The sequence below is a fragment of the Marmota flaviventris genome, chromosome 14, assembly GCF_047511675.1.
Source record: "Marmota flaviventris isolate mMarFla1 chromosome 14, mMarFla1.hap1, whole genome shotgun sequence".
NCBI classification, from domain to species: domain Eukaryota; kingdom Metazoa; phylum Chordata; class Mammalia; order Rodentia; family Sciuridae; genus Marmota; species Marmota flaviventris.
The window spans coordinates 53128856-53138666 of record NC_092511.1 but is presented as its reverse complement, the minus strand read 5'-3'; positions in this window follow the sequence as shown (position 1 = coordinate 53138666).

Genomic DNA, 9811 nt, shown 5'->3' with positions numbered 1-9811 from the left:
CATAGCATAGCCTAACCTACCCGGACTGATTAGATTTTTAACAAAAGGATAAGCACACTCAAGATTACAGAAGACTAATATTAAAACACAAGGGAGGAAAGCGTGAAGACCATTGGGACCATTCTAGGCTTCTCTGTTATCCTCATTCAGTGACAGATGGCGTCAATGCCTGCACATTGTGTAGAGGGTCCCTTTCTACTCTTCTGTGAGTCCTGTTGCTATTCTTAGCCCACCTCTGATAGGGCCCCACCTTGCCTGTCACGTATTATAGCCTTTGTGGAGATCAGGAGTCCTCATCCTGCCCTGGGAACATTAGGCAATGAGGGGGATTCAAAAGCAAGATGGCAAACCAAGCTCTAGAAGAGCCTGAATGGCCTGAAAATGCCATGCCCAACATAAAGAACACACAATTCTTGGGAAAAGGACATCAAAACCTCTTCTCCTGTTTGGTCCTGGGCATAGAGTCAGGGCTGGCTAATCCATTAGGCACAGCGGTACAATGCCTAGAACTCATGATACTTTCAGGAGCACCTGAAAATGCTTTAATTTCTTTTCTTTTCTTTTTTTTTAAAGAGAGAGAGAAAGAGAGAGAGAGAGAGAGAGAGAGAGAGAGAAAATTTTTAATATTTATTTTCTAGTTTTCGGCGGACACAACATCTTTGTTTGTATGTGGTGCTGAGGATCGAACCCCGGGCCGAACGCATGCCAGGCGAGCGTGCTACCGCTTGAGCCACATCCCCAGTCCCTTTAATTTCTTTTTTAAACTCGAAGGGGAAATGAACTTTCAGGTTGAAGATAATATTTTAATATATAATATTAATAAAGTCATCAGTATACTGTACAGGGAAAAATTAAAATCTGATTAATGAGAGAAAAGCATAAAAACTTATTTAATATAAATGTACATGGCACAGAGGCTTCAGAAATGAAGACCCAAAGAAACAGGGAGGATTATATCTTTAAGGACAGTCATGTGGAAGGAAGTATGTTTGGAGGACAGAAGGGGCCGATCTGATGAACAGGGGAACGTAGAGAAGCCTGTTTGTTCAGATTCTTCTTCACAACCCTGTGCCTTCAGAGATAAGGACATTCCTTTCTCCCAGGTACAGGGAGGGCACTTCTGGAAAGGTCTTCTTCAGAGGGAGGTCAGGGAAATCTTTTATTGCCTGCTTCAGAGGAGTAAGAGACCTTTCTGCTTCTGTTGTCTTTTCAAATGCCAAAGTGTCATATTTTGGGGTCTCTTGTCCTGAACCCCATCAATACCAACTCAGTAATAAAACAGAATATTTAATACTCTGTGTGTGTGTGTGTGGTGCTGGGGATTAAACCCAGGACCTCATGCATGCTAGGCGAGTGCTCTACCACTAAGCTCCATCTTTAGCCTTTATTTTTATTACGTCCTGTGGGAAGGGACCCTGAAGGCAAAAGTGACCAGTACTGATAATGACCGTATTGTGGCCCAGGAAACAGGGTTTCATAACTGATGTACATCTAGGTTCCAATGTATTTCCTGGAGATGAGGGTAGACCTGGCGCTGTTGTGACCTATACTGCCTTTTTCTTTATGAGCAAGTGGCAATTTCTCTAGTTATGACAAACTGGATCTGTGTTGGCGTTTTAAAGGTAATCGCAGGACACCTGGATGGTCATAACTGCTAGGGGGAAGGAAGGGTCAAAACGTTGGGTGTGGACAGAGCAGGCTCCTCTTTCCATGCTTGCATCTGCCCTTCCTGCTTCCTAGCAGCCTTCCGAGGCATGCAACAGATCTGGGAGGCCAACTTCTCACCCAGCTCCATCGGGGCAGCACAGGGCCTAAGCTAAGCCCACCAGCACTGGCCACAGTGAGCATCTAGGGGATCATGGCTCCAGGCCAGCCACAGTGAGCCTCAGAACTGCGGCCACCAGGAACTCTGGGATGCAAACATCCTTTCCTGGAAGGTGGTGAGCTTAGGTGAACCTGAATTCCTGCCTAATTTGCCACTATGATCAAAGTCAAAGGAAATCTCAGAGGAACTGAATCAGAGCCTTGATCAAACTATGCTTGTGCTTGACCATTTACATCTTTTAAGCTACATAAGCCTATCATTTCCCTTTTACTGTTAAAGCTCATTTAGATTTGCGTTTCCTGTTACTTTCACAACCTTACTAAAACTAAGCATACTAATTATCATCCCCACTTTATAAATTAGTAACAGAGGTGTTAAGTCACTTGCCCAAAGCCACTGAGTTAATTTGTCCAGGAGCCAGGATTAGATCCCAGGCAATATGACTCAGAAATTATCCATGTTAATTTTTTTTTTGGTAGCAGGGATTGAACCCAGGGGGCACTTAATCACTGAACCACATCCCTATCCCTTTGTGTGTTTTGTTTAGAGACAGGGTCTCCCTAAATTGCTCAGGGCCTCGCTAAATTTCTGAGACTGGCTTTGAACTTGTGATCCTCCTTCCTCAGTCTTTGGAGCCACTGGGATTATAGGCATGGGCCACTGTGCTTGGCTCTTAGCCATGTTAATCTTAACACATGCTTTACATTCATATTAATTGCTATGTTTTCACAGATTTCACAAATTTTATCTGCAACTCTCTAAGCACATTTTACTTTATAAACAGCACAAGTATGAACAGATCTAAGCAGAAAGGAATTGGTGCATGTAAGAATGTTGCCCTACTCTGTGTGTCTGCTTTAAGTAACTATGTATTCTGGGAAAGCACAGCATGTACTACATCAAAGGAACCCCCACCACCCACATGTACTAAGAGTGAGGAGATTAGCAATTTGAAAGCCACCCTCACAGCTTCCCCCTCTCTCCCCTGTCCCCTCCAGCCTTTGGCTGCCAACCCCATTATGTGTTATCTTGTCCCCTTGTGTCTTGTATCTTTACACAAGATCTAATCTCTTTGGGCTTCCAGCTTGTTTGCTGAAAGAGATTAGGTTGTTTGCGTCTGCTCTTCGGAGCTGGTACATTCCTGGGCAGCCCTGCACAATGATCCTGCCTTCCACAGCTTGATCTGGCCACCTGGATCTTGCCTTCCTAGGCTCATTCTTCTCAAGTCATTCACCCATCCCTAAAAGGTCTCAGCTTCAAGGAAGGGACTTTCGTAATGTTCTCTCTCCAAAATACTTTGGCAAACCTTCATTTATATGGAATCCAAACACAGAAGGGAAAGAGAGGTAATGAATATGAACAACTCATTTGAAAGTTAGGATGGGTCAGGTGGACAGTGCACATCTATAATCCCAGCTACTCAGAAGGCTGAGGCAGGAGGATCACAAGTTTAAGGCCAGCCTGGGGAAACTTAACAAGACCCTGTCTCAAAATGAAAAAAAAACAGAAAAGAGCCTGAGGTATATATCCCAGTGGTAGAGTACATGCCTAGCATGCACAAGCCCCTGGGTTCAATCCCCAATGGAGTAAAAGAAAGGGAGGGAGGGAAAGAAAAATTAGGGCAAGAAAGAGGAAATGAAGATGGGGGAGGAGGCGCAGGGCTCATACCCTAGTGTCCATTCTCCCTTATAGTAATAAAGTGTCTACCTTTAGCTAGGTACCAGAATAATGGTTTCATTTCCCAACCTTCCTTTTAGCTAGGCATGACCTGTTACTAAATTCTGGCCCTTAGAATATGAATAGATGTCATACCCCTACAGGAAGGGTTCCCATCTCCCTATCCCTCCTTCCCTATTCTTCTAGAACAGAAATTAGAAGCTGGTTTTGCTAAAAGCACTGACTCTTCATTTGGGCCTGCAGCTGCCCAGTGGGTAACTAAAAGCTTGGCATCTCTGCTTTCATTTGTATCTGACTTCAGATTCCTGCTCCGCTCTGCACGTGGCTTATTAATAATTTAAGAATTTTTAGCCTGGCGTGGTGACGCATGCCTGTAATCCCAGCAGCTTGGGAGACTGAGGCAGGAGGATCCTGAGTTCAAAGAGCCAACCTCAGCAAAAGCAAGGTGTTAAGCAACTCAGTGAGACTCTGAGTTCAATACAAAATAGGGCTGGGGATGTGGCTCAGTGGCAGAGCGTCCCTGAGTTCAATCCCCAGTAGCTCCCACCACCATCACCACCACCACCAAAAAAAAAAAAAAAAAAAAAAATAATAATAATAATAAAAGAATTATTCATCTAAAAACTGGTAATACAAGGTTTATCAACCCTAAATTTACCTAACCTCTTTCATCTCCCTTCAGGACTGAGGACACCAAGATAAGAATAATCAAGGTATTTTAAAGGTTTGCAGGAACATTCCACTGCCAGCTTTCCAGCCCCCTAAAGTGGTGCCTAGAAGTCTCCCGTCATTGCCAGGCACCTTCCAGGAACAGTGGAGCCCGGCAGACAGATCACCCCACGGTGAGGCTGCCTTTCTAAGCAGAAGCAATCATCTCATGGGAACTGAATTGTCCCTTCCAGGGATCACAGGTTTGATAAACATCTTGAGCTGCAAATGAAGGTTGTCCTCTCTAGAGAAAAAGAGCAGCCTCAAAACGAGAACTGAGATGATATTGGATTGACAGTTTACAGACTCAAGTGTGACCAAGACTGTGTCATTATGCATATCTCCTGTCCCCCTGCCATATTTTTGGCCTCTATTTAAACCTAAAGCTCATGCCGGAGCCTGAAGACAGGGCTGAGACACTGGATCTCCCTGGCCTTCCCAGTACGGCCAGACTGATTGAAGTTCCTTTCCTGTTTTTCATCATCACTTTTTCCTGTTGGTTCTGGGGTAAATCTGATTTGTGGGGACTCCCAGAGTCAGGCCCCTGGCCTAGGGCTGCAGTAACACTAGCAGGAGAGTGAGGTACCACAGACTGTGCAGACAAGACCACCCCCTAGGAAGCACAGATACTTCATAAGGTCTCTGTCCCTAGGTGCCACCCTGCCAGCCCTGGGCTGCTGGGTGTGGATGCCATGGGAAATGAGTCAACTTTCATCAGAGTTTTAAGTGGGTTCAGATATTTGGGATCTTTAGAGCCATCAAAACCACTGATTAATAAATACAGCTGGAAAGAAAGCTCTTGACGTTTTTGTTTTCGATGAATTTTGAACGTGTTCCAATGTCCATCGAAAGAAGCCTGGAGAAAGAGAGGTTGAAAATAAAATGTGTTGCCGGGTGTGGTGGTGCACGCCTGTAATCCAGTGGCTCAGGAGGCTGAGGCAGGAGGATCGCGAGATCAAAGGCAGCCTCAGCAAAAGTGAGATGCTAAACAACTCAGTGAGAACGTTTCTCTAAATAAAATACAAAATAGGGCTGGGGATGTGGATCAGAGGTGGAGTTCAATCATGGGTACCAAAAAAAAAAGTGTGTTGGGGGGTCCTCATCATGATGGTTAATGTAAGGGTCCTGAGAATGCAGAAGGGAAGAGGCCTCTGAGTCTAGTTGGAAGGGCCTGGCCTTGGTGGCAGGAAGGACACCACTCTATTGGACAAGGGACTGGTGAAGGGGGAACTGGATGCAGGAAACTTTGAGACGAGGTAGCAGGAAGTGGAGGCAGTTTCATGGCTTCTATTTTCTCACCAAAGCAAGAGGCAAGGCCCTGTATGTAAAGAATGGCAGGAAAATAAACCTGGGAGAGTGTACCTAAGTGTTTAGGGGTGGGAGCATGATCTGGGCTGCCTTTCCGCAGCTGTCTGCTTTTGTGTTGTCTAAGAGCACAGGAGCCAAACACAGATACTGATGATGTATCTCTCTATGTCAAGTAACACACAAGGCCGTCCCTGAACAGAATTTGAAAATAAAAAGTTGTTCTATGATTTTGATCATTAAGGGTATAAAACAGGCTGGGTGCAGGGGTGCATTCCTATAATCCCAGTGACTCTGGAGGCTGAGGCAGGAGGATTGAAAGTTCAAAGCCATCTCAGCAACTCAGTGAGACCCTGTCTCAAAATAAAATTTAAAAAAAGGTCTGGGTATGTGGCTCAGTGGTAAAGCGTCCCTGGGTTTAATCCCTGGTTTTAAAAAACAAACAAACAATAGATTGAGAGGATTATCTGTTTCATCCATCCAACTTATCAAAAAGTTTCAAACAAAAATATATATGTTGTCTGCAGTTAATAAATTATGATGGATCCATTTTGATGACAGTAAATTGGAATCACTGAGATCCAAATTAAAAAACCTAAGTGTGACCATTTCAGCTGTGAATCAGGAATGGCAAGACGCCATGCTTAGGAAACAGCTTCTCATGGCTTGGTGTTGTCTGAAGTACAGGGCAAGTGTGGACCAGCCAGTGTCCAAACAGTCTCTTGCCGGCACACCTGTGGCAGCAATTGAAACGAGAGTTCAGGTGAGTTGGAGGCCCTTTCCCGCTCCATCAGGCCTTAGGATGGAGAACTCGCCTCTTTGGAAGAAGTGCTTAGGGTTCTTAGAAAGTTTAAAGGGTCACTTCAAGAAACAGATCATTAGATTTCCTACTCATAAAGGTAGATGAGAGTTAGTAGTGGTAAAAATGAGAAATGTGGCTACATTTGTACCCTGAGGCAGTTGTCCACCGTGCTTATATGGAGTGCTTCCTTGGAGCTGTCCCCACTCCAGGATTCAGAACATGGAGAGAAGGCGGTTCAGGTAGTTGTTTCTTCCTGGGCTGCCTTCAGTTGTATGTTGACTTCCAGCGATTCTCCAGCATCATTTACAGCAGGCTCCTGGGCCTTGTGCTCCTAGAAGTGCCAGAGCAGGAGGCTCAGAGGACTGCCACCCCAGGAGGGATCAGCCACACCAAGAAGGATCAGCCCTACAGGCCCTAACTGAGGGAATTATCTTCTAGGTAATGAAAGTGCAGTTAATGCTGCTTGCAGACTAGTTCCTCTCAAACCGAGATGTGGTTGGGTAAGTCTGTGGCTTGTTGTCGCACTCCTGGCAGGAAAGACCACTTCTCTGTAATCAGATTAGAGAGGCCACAGGGGCTCTTCTGAAACAGGAAGCAAGCTCTTTGCAGAGTGTTAATTTTATTTGTTGTGCGTTTTAGCAGATTAAGCACTTAGGGTTGGGATTTTTAAAATATTTCTTCTTTGGGCCAAAGGAGTATTTTAATAAAGCTAAGTCCTTTGTGTAAAGCTCCTCCAAATCCCTGACTAATTAATTTCTAAAGAAGCAGAACGTGGCTCACGATTAGTGGCGGCCCCTCTTTGTTCACAGGGACACCAGGGTGAGGGATCCAACAGCAGCCAGGAGCCCCACACGGTCATGTTGAACCAATCCACAGGTGTGTTTGTTTGGAACGTTCCACTTGAGAATCCAGATTTCCCACTCTTCTTGGAAAAGTGAACAAGTTGGTAAGAGTAGGTTTGGATTCTCCCAAGGGCACAGAACAGCTGCTGCCTTCTGAGGGCCAAGGTGACTGTCCTGTTCTGCCAAAACATGCCTACTGTCATGTCCTCGCCCAGTTGTCCCTGTTGGTGACTGCTCCACTTATCCATGTTACCTGCCTGGCCTCTCAGGGAATTTGAATTTGCCCCCTTCCCACCTCAGAGGGGCACAGGGGTTCTGCAGAAACTTCTTTTACACTTCCTCTGCAGACAACAAATCTTGGAAGACAAAAAGCACACCCAATTCATTTCCTGCTCTAGCTAGCCTTAAACGTGGGTTCTCAATACATGTCAAAATGGAAGAGAAACGAGCCTACTATGTGCCAGGAATGGTAATGGGAACCGAAAGGGCCACCAAGGTGTTATAAGCCATTGCATCAAGGAGTTTTCATCATATTTTAGCATAATTTGTGGGTCTGGTCCTTTAAGCAGCATGATGCATAACAGTCAATGTCAATGTCATCACCTGCCTGGATGAAAACTTTTGCAGAGCTATGGATGTGCCGCCAGTCTGGGGAAGCAGCATCTTATAGTCCTCAGCCCCTTCAGACACAACCATCATCTCTGTTCTGCAGAATGTCAAGACTATATAATAATGAACACTTTGAACTTGAGTTGGTGTTGCACTCTCTTCTGCCTCCCTAGGTGCCTCTAGTTTCCCACCCCACCTCCCTTTCCCACCAGCCAGTCAAGAGGGTCCCTGTTCACAGAGAAAGGCAAAACCATGAGGTGATGCCCTTGTCTCCGGACATTGGGACCATCTCCACGGCCGGTAAAGATGACTCTTGTGTTCGTGGGTGCCTTGGGTGTTCCTCAGAGATCACTCAAACTGGGGGCTTCTCAGTAGTCCTCAGGACTCCGCCATGTGGAGGCATGGGGAAGTCAAGTTCACCTCCTATTTCCTCTACAAGGAAGTTGACTTGCAGTTCCCCCAGCCTGATCATATTGGATGGACTTCAGATGTGCCCCAAATGGCTACCCAAGACTTTCTGTTGGTCCATAAGAAACAACCTGCTCTGCTTACTCTGCCATTGGCAGAAGGCAGTTTCTCCCTCTCTGCCTGGTTCAGGCTGCTTCAGCTCTCAGGCAGGATGGATCTGGCCCTGGTCTTTGGCATCTCCAGATGCAGAGAACCTGCATCAAGCTCTTGAGGGTCCTCTGAAGACCAGGCTTCCTAGGCTCCAGGTTTCACATTCCCTTTCCTGTTCTAGGCTGACAGCAGAAATCCTCCGCAGATTCTCTCAACCATTTTTTAGTTCTCAAGGTGACCAGGGAAGGACCAAATGTTCCAAAGCCCAAATTCTGTATTTAATGATCTTTCAAACTCATTTTGGGATCTCATATCTCTTTGTAAACAACAACAAGCTGGGCGGGGTGGTACACACCTGTAATCCCAGCCCCTTGGGAGGCTGAGACAGGGGGATCATGAGTTCAAAGCCAGCCTCAGCAACAGCAAGGTGCTAAGCAACTCAGTGAGACCCTGTCTATAAATAAAATACAAACTAGGGCTGGGGATGTGGAAAAAAAAGTACCCCTGAGTTCAATCCCCAGTCCCCCTCCCAAAACAAACCCCAACAAAACATATATGTATATATGTGTGTGTATAAGTATATATATGTACACACATATATGAATTAAGACAGAGAGAGACTCATTTTAATATCTGATGTGATATGGGAGTTCAAAGAAGTGTAAAGCCAGGCATGGTGGCCCATGCCTATAAATCCAGCTACTCAGGAGGATCACAAGTTCAAGGCCAGCCTCAGTAACTTAGTGAGGCCTTAAGCAACTTAGCAAGATTCTATTTCAAAACAACAACAACAACAAAAGAGCTGGGAATGCAGCTCCGTGGTAAAGCACCCCTGAGTTAAATCCCCCATACCAAAAAAAAAAAAGACGGTAAGATTTCTTCTGCCATACGGGGAGAACCAAGGAAGATTCCCTGGACAAAGTGGCCTTTGAGCTGGCCTTGACTCTACAGAGGCCAAGGATGAGAGTATCCCAAGTGACAAAACCAGTACAGGAAAGGCCCATGGAGGGAACTGTGCTGTGTGAACTCTGTCTCAATAGGCACATTTTTATTTCCCAGAACATGAAACTCATATCGCTTCAGAAAAGAAAAAAAGAAAGAAAGAAAGAAAGAAAGAAAGAAAGAAAGAAAGAAAGAAAGAAAGAAAGAAAGGTACAGGCACAGCATAGGAGAGAGGCTCTGGGCTGGGGTCAGCGCTCTGTTTGAACAAGCCCTCTGGTGATCCTCATCCACAGGGAAGCTTGAGGAGCTCTGCCATGGAGAATATCTGGTGACAGATGACTTTTAGGGAGGATGATGGGGTTGCTTGATGCAAATGGTGGGGGGAGCTAAGGGTTTTATAGTCGTACCTGTGCCTGTATCACCTATTCAAAAATATAATGAAATCATATGTTCAATTCCCTTTCCTGCCCCACCTACTTCTCTCAAGCCCTATGGCTGCTCCAACACCGCCCTCCTCAAACTGCCTTCTCTCCCCCACACAAC